Here is a 10,573-nt window from a genome sequence, read left to right on the forward strand (position 1 = left end):
ACTGGGAGACTAGTCAGGATTGAGGGAAAGATGAACGGAGTAAAGTACAGAGAGATCCTTGATGAAAACCTGCTCCCGAGCACTCAGGACCTCAGACTGGGGTAAAGGTTCACCTTCCAACAGGACAACGACCCAAGGCACACAGCCAAGACAACGCAGGGGTGGCTTCGGGACAAGTTTCTGAATGTCCTTGAGTGGCCCAGCCAGAGCCTGGACTTGGACCCAATCGAACATCTCTGGAGAGACCTGAAAACAGCTGTGCAGGAAAGCTCCCCATCCAATTTGCAGAGAAGAATGGGAGAAACTCCCCAAATACAGGTGTGCCAAGCTTGTAGCATCATACCCTAGAAGACTTGAGGCTGTAATCGCTGCCAAAGGTGCTTCAACAAAGTACTAAGTAAAGAGTCTGAATACTGTAAATGTGATATTTCAGTTTTTTTTATATAAATGTCAAACATTTATAAAAAACAGTTTTTGCTTTGTCATTATGGGGTATTGGGTGTAGATTGATGAGGGGGGGGACAATTTAATCAATTTAATCCATGTCTTGGTGCCATAATTATACTGTTAGTTATGCGTCTTGCGTGTAAAAAACAAGTACTAATTAATGCAAAACTACAAATGTATGAACACATTTTAGAGCCAAACATGAAACAAGACAACTGTTCATTAAGCCACACCCTGTAGCATAATATAAAACAAAAACATGTTTCTTATTGGAAGTTCAGATAGTAGTACCTCCCCATTTCACTCTATTCTGAACCGTTTCGTCCACGCCTAATAAATATGACCAGGGTGCTGGTTCAAGGCAGGGAGCTGGTTCAAGGCAGGTAGCTGGTTCAAGGCAGGGTGCTGGTTCAAGGCAGGGAGCTGGTTCAAGGCAGGGTGCTGGTTCAAGGCAGGGAGCTGGTTCAAGGTAGGGAGCTGGTTCAAGGCAGGGTGCTGGTTCAAGGCAGGGAGCTGGTTCAAGGCATGTAGCTGGTTCAAGGCAGGGTGCTGGTTCAAGGCAGGGAGCTGGTTCAAGGCAGGGAGCTGGTTCAAGGCAGGGTGCTGGTTCAAGGCAGGGAGCTGGTTCAAGGTAGGGAGCTGGTTCAAGGCAGTGCTGCTGTTCCTCCATGACCTTTATAATTACTAGACTGAGACTGAGAGAGAGAGAGAGAGAGCGCGAGAGAGAGAGAGAGAGAGAGAGAGAGAGAGAGAGAGAGAGAGAGAGAGAGAGAGCGAGAGAGAGAGAGAGAGGGAGAGAAGGAGAGAGGGGGAGCGATAAAGGCGGGAGAGAGAGGGGGAGAGGGAGGCAGAGAGAGAGAGTCACAACTCACAGCCACTCACCACCACACGAGCTGCCAAGGCAGAACACACACAGATACTTGGCCACTACACAAAACGACAACTGTGGAAGCTTCTGTGGTCTCAAGGGAACATGAAGTCCCAAATCAACATTCACCATAGTCATGAGTCTTCCAACCATCTCCTACACTCAATGTTATGATCTCTTATGTTATTTTTTTCAGTATTTTCTTAAAACTGCATTGTTGGTTAAGGGCTTGTAAGTAAGTATTCCACTGTAAGGTCTACACCTGTTGTATTCGGCACATGTGACAAATAACATTTGATTTGATTTGATACGGTAATAGAATAGTCACACTCAAATGCTCCAACAACCATTGTTGGTTTGTGACAATGTTGTGAAGATCCGTTTGGAGCTAAATCTGTAGATACTGCACCTATAAATGTGTTTTACTTTCCCTACATTGTCAAAATAAAGCGGCAGGCCAGTGGCCAAAATTTGGCACGGGCCGTCATTTTGACGTTATATTCAGGTTATCACAAGGTTTTCTGGAAGTTAAGACGTCAGGTAACGAGTTTACAACCCTCATGATATCAGGGAAAGACGTATTTAGGTTATTAATCTGGTCAGAACAACCAGATTACAACCAGTTGAAGAGGTCTTAAAAGAAAATCTAATGATGAACGACCTGAGCTGATCATAAAATATGTCATAATGACGTCTTTCCAACCAGTTTTGCCTGCTGGGATTTCATCAATAACTAACTAACTGATAGACATTCTATTTGGTGCAGGATTTCCTAATAGAGAGGAAATGTGCATCGCTTCTGTCTGCCCCCTCTTTCCTGTGTCCAGGAAGAAATCAAAAGAGTGCGTGCGTCACTTATTCCCCCCCCCCACCCAGATGAAGCCTTGAGGTCTCATTAGCGTTGAGGCTGCTACCGGACATCTGGGAAGGCCACATGGTATGTTCAGACATCGCTGGGTTTCAAACATCCTCACTTGTGAAGACCTTTTCTCCTCTCCTACGGAAAAGGACATCTACGACACAATCGCACCAATCGCAACATGCACTACCACTCACTTCCTGTTTTTTTTGGGAGGGATTTATCTTTACTACTTGATGAACGTTTGAAGTGAAGTTCCGCTAGGCTAGTTGATAGAAATTGAACTAGTTTTCTCAGAGTGGAGTCAAGCCAAGCTGCCCTGGTTAAGATTTGCATGAGACATCGATTTGTCAGCACTTTTATGTTGAGGGCTGTGCTCTTTTGCCACTTTGCCGAAATGAGAGACTTTTTTAGTGTACCTTCGGAAGAAATCCAGACGAAAACACCTGTGAGAAAGGAACATTTGAGAGAATATACCTGAAATTCGACAGTATTTAATCTTTAAAACTGAGCATGAACCCATTCATCCACTCATCCCCTGAAAGGTCTCTTTAAAGTCGAATCAAAATTCCCCTAGAAGGTAATAGACAAGATCTTCTCATAAATCAAGTCAACACATCTAGTGAGGAATAAACCATCTTTGTATTGCCTGGATCTGGAAAACAATTTCCTGATATTAGGCAAAACTATGATCCTCCCATCATGCATTAGCCTGGTCAGATCTGTTTGTGCTATCATGACTGTTTAGCGTGATAAGGAATTGACATGAAATGACAAACATATCGGGGACCAGGCTAGTCATGCATGAGTGGACATTCAGAAACCCTGCCCAAAGCATGCCCGGGCAGATGGAACACCATGTTCAGCCACGTTGATTACCATTCTCCCCTTTCCTCTGTAATGACTTTTTTATTTAATTTTTTTATTTATTTTTATTGGGAAAAAGCATGAATATTTTTATATATTATTTTTTTACATTGTTTTACTCAGTTTTACACACAAATCACACACACTTAGACAACACAATATAAACAATATAAATAATATACTCCACAAAAAAACACAAGAAAATAAGACAAAGCTATAAAGATACCATACTTTAGAAAAGTTGAATACACACTGGGCAGAAGGATACTGTTATGTTCCCCAGCCAGAACAGAAAGGGGAACTAACAAAGAGTCACTGACCAACAACCAAAGTGAAACAGGTGGGGTTTTAGGAGGGGTTCTGAATGACACTCGTGGGGGTGTCCACTGAACGTTGCCTAGCAACAGCAACTGGGACCTTAAAGACACCCACCATGAGCGCCCACTAAATTTACCCCAGAAGAGGCAAACAAAATAAAAACCCACACCAAACTTAAAGACAGGAAGCAAACAGACATGGTGGAGAAAAACAAAAACAGGGAAAATCAGACAAAGGAATGTTTTTCTAGAAATCAAGTAGGGAGAGTCAACTAAAGGTGTTGACTCTCCACATCTCTCAAGACAACTGGAGAACTCGGCCAGCCATTCTTAAATAGCATCTGGGCCAGCACAGGTGAAACACCTTCCCACTAACAACATGGCAACCAGCACTGGGGTAACACATATTGACTAACGAGGTAACACCAATCGGTGCGCCCCATATGCTAACGTGCTAACATCCAACCTCAAAATATAAATGGAAAAACCAAAGCCTGTAACAGCACAAGGAATATTATAACATTACAAAAAGTTTTTAAACACATTTCTATTTCTTGAAAGGAAAATAAATGTATTCTATTTATAGGGTGATCCTCGTAGGAATATACCCACACCACCAAAACAACCCATCACTAAGGGTTGTCTACGGACACTGTACAATATGTCTTTGTCCACTGTAAGTGTCTTTGAGATGACCCCCGACAACATCAACCCGGACCCCAGGGTTGGATGTTTGCACCTCAGCCACTCATGTGGCACAGTGGAGTGGTAGGGTGCCTCTTTTGAACCTCTGAAGAATAGATGGACTTGATAGATGGTCTCATAAAGCTTGGATCCCCTGGGAACCAACAGATTGTAAAAAAAAAAAAAAGGAGGGAAAAACCTACTCCGACTAGAGGAGAGAGAGAAAGAGTCAGAGAGAGACAGAGAAACAGACAGAGATAGAAAGAAAGAGAGAAAAAGAGCGAGATTGAGAGAGAGAGTGAGAGAATTAGAAAGAGAAAGACAGAGAGAGCGAGAGAGAGAGAGACAGAGAGAGAGAGAGAGAGAGAGAGAGAGACAGAGAGCAAAGTTCCTTCCTTATATGTACCAGAGTTGCATGAAGGCATGCTTGTGATGTAAGCTCCAACATGTTGCTGTGGCTAGACACTGGATTCTTAGTTTTCTTTGGAAATGTTGAGATTCCACAGAATAGGCCAAGTAGAGTGGCACACTCTGTTAAAGTCTTGCAGTCTACTGAGAAAAACATTAGCCTTGTTTAATATAGCCACTACTAAGGAAACATGAGAGGAAACATGCATCCCAAATGGCACCCTATTCCCTAAATAGTACACTACTTTCGACTGGGGGCCTCTGGTCAAAACTAGTGCACTATATAGGGAATAGGGTGCCATTTGGGATGCACCCCAAATATCTGCCTATCTGTTATCTCTCTTTTTGGACTAGAATGACTTCCTGGATTCCCAGGACTTTGGTGCTGTGAACATTCTCAAACTCCAACTTTCCTACTTAGTCCAGGGAAAGACAGAAATGTTCCTTCCTTCATTGGGTAAATGACAGGAAATATTGCAGGATGGGTAGTTTCTGCTACGTGAGGTAATAGCTGTTTCAGTCTATGAAGGAAACAATGTTTTGAAGCCATTCTTATTGGGAGGAATCATTTTTGGCAAACCGTTAGATTAGACATAGAATGAACTGCTTCTTTTAACCTCAATGTAATTATGACCTTGCAACTGTAATGGACGCCAAGCTGCTTGCTTAACGTGTACCGCAGCCTGCTGTAGCCATGCAGCCTACTGTAGCCATGCAGTCTACTGTAGCCATGCAACCTACTGTAGCCATGCAGTCTACTGTAGCCATGCAACCTACTGTAGCCATGCAGCCTACTGTAGCCATGCAGTCTACTGTAGCCATGCAACCTACTGTAGCCATGCAGTCTACTGTAGCCATGCAGCCTACTGTAGCCATGCAACCTACTGTAGCCATGCAGTCTACTGTAGCCATGCAGCCTACTGTAGCCATGCAACCTACTGTAGCCATGCAACCTACTGTAGCCATGCAACCTACTGTAGCCATGCAGCCTACTGTAGCCATGCAACCTACTGTAGCCATGCAGCCTACTGTAGCCATTTACATTTCACATGTTTTACATTTTAAGTCATTTAGCAGACGCTCTTATCCAGAGCGACTTACAAATTGGTGCATTCACCTTATGATATCCAGTGGAACAACCACTTTACAATAGTGCATCTAACTCTTTTAGGGGGGGGGGGGGGGGGGGGTTAGAGGGATTACTTTATCCTATCCTAGGTATTCCTTAAAGAGGTGGGGTTTCAGTTGTCTCCGGAAGGTGGTGATTGACTCCGCTGACCTGGCGTCGTGAGGGAGTTTGTTCCACCATTGGGGTGCCAGAGCAGCGAACAGTTTTGACTGGGCTGAGCGGGAACTGTACTTCCTCAGAGGTAGGGAGGCGAGCAGGCCAGAGGTGGATGAACGCAGTGCCCTTGTTTGGGTGTAGGGCCTGATCAGAGCCTGAAGGTACGGAGGTGCCGTTCCCCTCACAGCTCCGTAGGCAAGCACCATGGTCTTGTAGCGGATGCGAGCTTCAACTGGAAGCCAGTGGAGAGAGCGGAGGAGCGGGGTGACGTGAGAGAACTTGGGAAGGTTCGTGAGAGAACTTGGGAAGGCAACCTACTGTAGCCATGCAGTCTACTGTAGCCATGCAGCCTACTGTAGCCATGCAGCCTACTGTAGCCATGCAGCCTACTGTAGCCATGCAGCCTACTGTAGCCATGCAGCCTACTGTAGCCATGCAGCCTACTGTAGCCATGCAGCCTACTGTAGCCATGCAGCCTACTGTAGCCATGCAGCCTACTGTAGCCATGCAGCCTACTGTAGCCATGCATACCATATTTCAGATGTTTTTCATGGTATTGGTCTTATGCACTACAATTGGTCCCAGTCAATGGGTGGTTGTGGGATACATTATGTAAACTACCTCATATACTCTTAGAAAAAAAGGGTTCAAATCAAAGTTTATTTGTCACATGCGCCGAATACAACAGGTGTAGACTGTACTGTGAAATGTTTACTTACGAGCTCTTTCCCAACAAAAGTAAGAAAAATAAAATAGGAAATAGTAACACAATAAAATAACGATAACGAGGCTAACTACAAGTCAATGTGCAGGGGTAGGAGGTAGTTTGAGGTAATTGAGGTAATATGTACATGTAGGTAGGGGTAGAAGTGACTAGACAATCAGGATAGATAATAAACAGAGTAGCAGCAGCGTATGTGAAGAGCGTGAAAGAGTGGTAGTTTTATGACCAGTATCTCTAATTTGACTATTGTTGGAGGATCAAGCGAGGCATTTACTGTTACATTTTATGGTGGTCCGCACTGTGGATTACAGAACTCTGTGGATTACATAACTATGTGGGTTACAGAACTCTTTGGGTTACAGGACTCTGTGGGTTACAGAACTCTGTGGGTTACAGAACTCTGTGGGTTACAGAACTCTGTGGGTTACAGAACTCTGTGGGTTACAGGACTCTGTGGGTTACATAACTCTGTGGGTTACAGAACTCTGTGGGTTACAGAACTCTGTGGGTTACAGGACTCTGTGGGTTACAGAACTCAAGGAAAATGCAAATCTTTAGTGGCATTAGTTTCACAGGTACAAACTCCACCACAGTGCAAACAAGTGATGATGTCATACAAAAAATGCCAACTAGACCTTATTATACCTCTGGAAAAAACGTATTTTGCATCTCCAATGGCACCCTATTCCCTACATAGGGCATGGGCCCTGGTCAAAAATAGTGCACTGCATAGGGAATAGGGTGCCATTTGGGACATAACCTTAAGCTGTTGTTGGGGAGAAAACATAGCAGTTGAAGATTAGTTTGTCAGACTAATCGCCATGCAGAGCCCTCAGAGCCAGCCAAAACAACATGGTGTCTGTCTGAGGGGATGGAGTCTGAACCTGCATCCCAAATGGCACCCTATTCCCTATGCAGTGCACTATTCCCTCATTAGTGGTCAAAAGTAGTGCATTATATAGCGAATAGGATGCCATTTGGGACGTATCCTGAGGATGGAGCAGGACTTGACTGACTGCTGGGTTTAAATCCTATTAATTGTTCTGCTGGGAATAAGGGCATTAGCTTTTAGCCCATGGCTGACAAAACTCACATAGTCATGTGGTTGAGAAACGGCTTTTTGCAGAATAAGCACCACCTAATTCTGTAATTAGTCTGTTGCTATCCCAGTAATTTTATTTCCATCTTTGCATGGCGGCTGGAGGTTTAGTCACCTTTCAGACAGGATTTGGAATATTCATTTAATTTGTTTTTAATAGAGAGCTGTGTTATGCATTCTGTAACATTTGAAGGTATTTTATTTGAAGTTGGACTTCACAGGACATTCATAACCCATAGGTTCTGCATTCATAACCAGTTGTACAATTTATGTCAATAAAGTTATTTTGGAAACACTTTCTATGAAGGGGGTATATATGACACATTCATAACACCTGAAATAAAGACGTCATAACACCTTCACACATGTCGTGTCAGCCTTTAGAACATATGTATGTAACATCCATGTCATACATGACATAAATGTGGAACCAGTGTGTCAGAATAAAGTCCCCCGTTAAGCGCTAAAAAAAACAGATGATCACTAGCAGAGACAGAGGTCACTTCCTGTTCGATATTTCTACGGTCTCGGGATAAATCTGTTTCTATCTGCATGCTACCTCCCTTACACAGTCGCTACATTCATGTCTGCCTGGTGGATACATTAAGGCTGACACAGCATTTATGAAGGTGTTATGTACTCTTTATGTCAGATGTTATGAATGTGTTATGTATAGCCATTTCAAAAGTTTCCTTAAGGGCTTGTAAGTTAGCATTTCACGGTAAGGTGTTGTATTCGGCGCATGTGACAAATAACATTTGATTTGATTTGATATGAAGTGCTACTGTTATTTTCATCTTTCTGTTGCATTTACCCATGTAGTATATTTGGCCAATATACCACGGCTAAGGGCTGTTCTTAGGCACGACGCATCACAGAGGACCCGAAGGACCTGAGCCCTAGGATCATGCCTCAGGACTACCTGGCCTGATGACTCCTGGCTGTCCCCAGTCCACCTGGTCGTGCTGCTGCTCCAGTTTCAACCTGTTCACCGGACGTGCTACCTTGTCCCGGACCTGCAGTTTTCGACTCTCTCTCCCGCACCTGCTGTCTCGACCTCCTGAGGTACTAACCTGTTGCACCCACTACAATCACATGCTGGTCATCTATGAACGTTTGAACATCTTGAAGTAAAATCTGGCCTTTATGGCCATGTACTCTTATAATCTCCACCCGGCACAGCCAGAAGAGGACTGGCCACCCATCAGAGCCTGGTTCCTCTCTAGGTTTCTTCCTATGTTAATGCCTTTCTAGCTTTTCCTAGCCACGGTGCTTCTACATCTGCATTTCTTGCTGTTTGGGGTTTTAGGCTGGGTTTCTGTACAGCACTTTGTGACACGCTCGTCGAAAAGAGTGGACCAAGATGTTTCCATCTCTTTTAATAGGAAGAGAAAAACTCAAAGAACAAAAACGCGAACAAACGAAACGTGCCGCTAATAATAGTGAACACAGGCAACTATACATAGTCAAGATCCCACAAAGCACAATGGGGAAATGGCTACCTAAATATGATCCCCAATCAGAGACAACGATAAACAGCTGCCTCTGATTGGGAACCATACCAGGCCAACATAGATATCTAATTCCCCTAGATAACCCACCCTTAATCACACCCCGACCCAACCATCATAGAGAATAAACAGCCCTCTATGGTCAGGGCGTGACACTTTGTGACATCTGCTGATGTAAAAAGGGCTTTGTAAATAAATTTGATTGATTGATTAAGCCGTGGTATATTGATCATATACCACAAACCCCAGAGGCGCCTTATTGTTATTATGAACTGGTTACCAACGTAATTAGAGCAGTAAATGTTTTGTCATACCTGTGGTATTTGTTTTATTTAACTAGGCAAGTCATAAGAACAAATTCTTATTTACAATGACGGCCTACCCCAGCCAAACCTGGGCCCATTGTGCACTGCCCTATGGGACTCCCAATCACAGCCAGATGTGATACAGCCTGGATTTGAACCAGGGACTGAACCAGTGCCTTAGACCGCTGCGCCACTCGGGAGCCCCATATATATATGGTCTGATATCCCACGACTGTCAGCCAATCAGCATTCAGGGCTCGAACCACCCAGTTTATAAATGGGTACGGGTAATGCATGAGTTAGAAAGTCGTTACGTAGGTGCCAGGCGATTAAAGTGTTACTGTCAATTTTGTAAATGTTACTGTAAATGCTGTAAATGTTACTGTAAATTCTTACATGTTTAAGAAGGCATACAACACACTACTGTGTCTTTATCTGTGAGGATGCAAGAAATTAAGATTTCAATACTGAAATGCAGCTTTGTTGGACTGAAAGACTGACAGAAACTGTCATGCATGTAAACAGTTCATTCTACACCTCAATCAACCAACTCAGTTCGGATATCAACCCAGAAAGTCCTTTAAAAGCAGATACAAAGAGAGACCCACCCCAGTTGTTTTTTCCAATTTGTCTACCTGTGTCGGTGGGTCGGAGCGTCCCGGGGGGTAGGCTAGATTAGGAGTGTTTTGAGGAGTGAAGGGACCATGCTGTACTAGGCACCGGACTGCACCAAAAACCCCAGGTGGGAGGAGACACAAGCCAGTCCCTCTGACATTAGCCTCCCCTCCCCTGCAGGATGCAGCCGGCCTCTCCCTCTTGGCAATTCAGCATTTCCTCTTTCTACCCTCCTTCCAACCTGGACTCAGAGACAGACATAACAAATTAAGTGTTAAACCAGGTCACTCCATTTAGTATGATATGTTACATTTCGTATGTTATGTATTAATTTGGGGATGTCCATCATCCATTACATATGATATGTTACGGATTGCAATTCGTACAATATGTTATGAATTTGCAAAACGTATGAAATGTTACGAATTCAAATTTGTTGTTGCTAACGTTAGCTAGGTGGCTAACATTAGGTAAGCTAGGGGTTAGGGGTTAAGGTTTGGGTTAAGGTTAAGGTTAGGGTTAGGTGTTAGGATGAAATGGTTAAGGTTAAGTTTAGTGGAAGGGTTAGCTAACATGCTAAGTAG

General features: G+C 43.8%; 1 long non-coding RNA gene across 2 annotated transcripts; it reads right to left on the minus strand.

Annotated features, from left to right (window-relative positions):
• Nucleotides 1–422: 422 nt before the first annotated feature.
• On the minus strand, nucleotides 423–10,085 carry LOC139544350 (uncharacterized). 2 transcript variants are annotated; one of them, XR_011668852.1, is made up of 2 exons: nucleotides 10,010–10,085; nucleotides 423–1,142 (listed from the first exon to the last, which is right to left on the minus strand). It is a non-coding gene; the product is annotated as an uncharacterized lncRNA (long non-coding RNA). The 2 variants fall into 2 exon arrangements; XR_011668851.1 differs by having other exon boundaries at nucleotides 9,983–10,084.
• Between the last annotated feature and the right edge of the window lie 488 nt (nucleotides 10,086–10,573).

Source organism: Salvelinus alpinus, chromosome 18 (genome assembly GCF_045679555.1).
Source record: "Salvelinus alpinus chromosome 18, SLU_Salpinus.1, whole genome shotgun sequence".
NCBI lineage: Eukaryota > Metazoa > Chordata > Actinopteri > Salmoniformes > Salmonidae > Salvelinus > Salvelinus alpinus.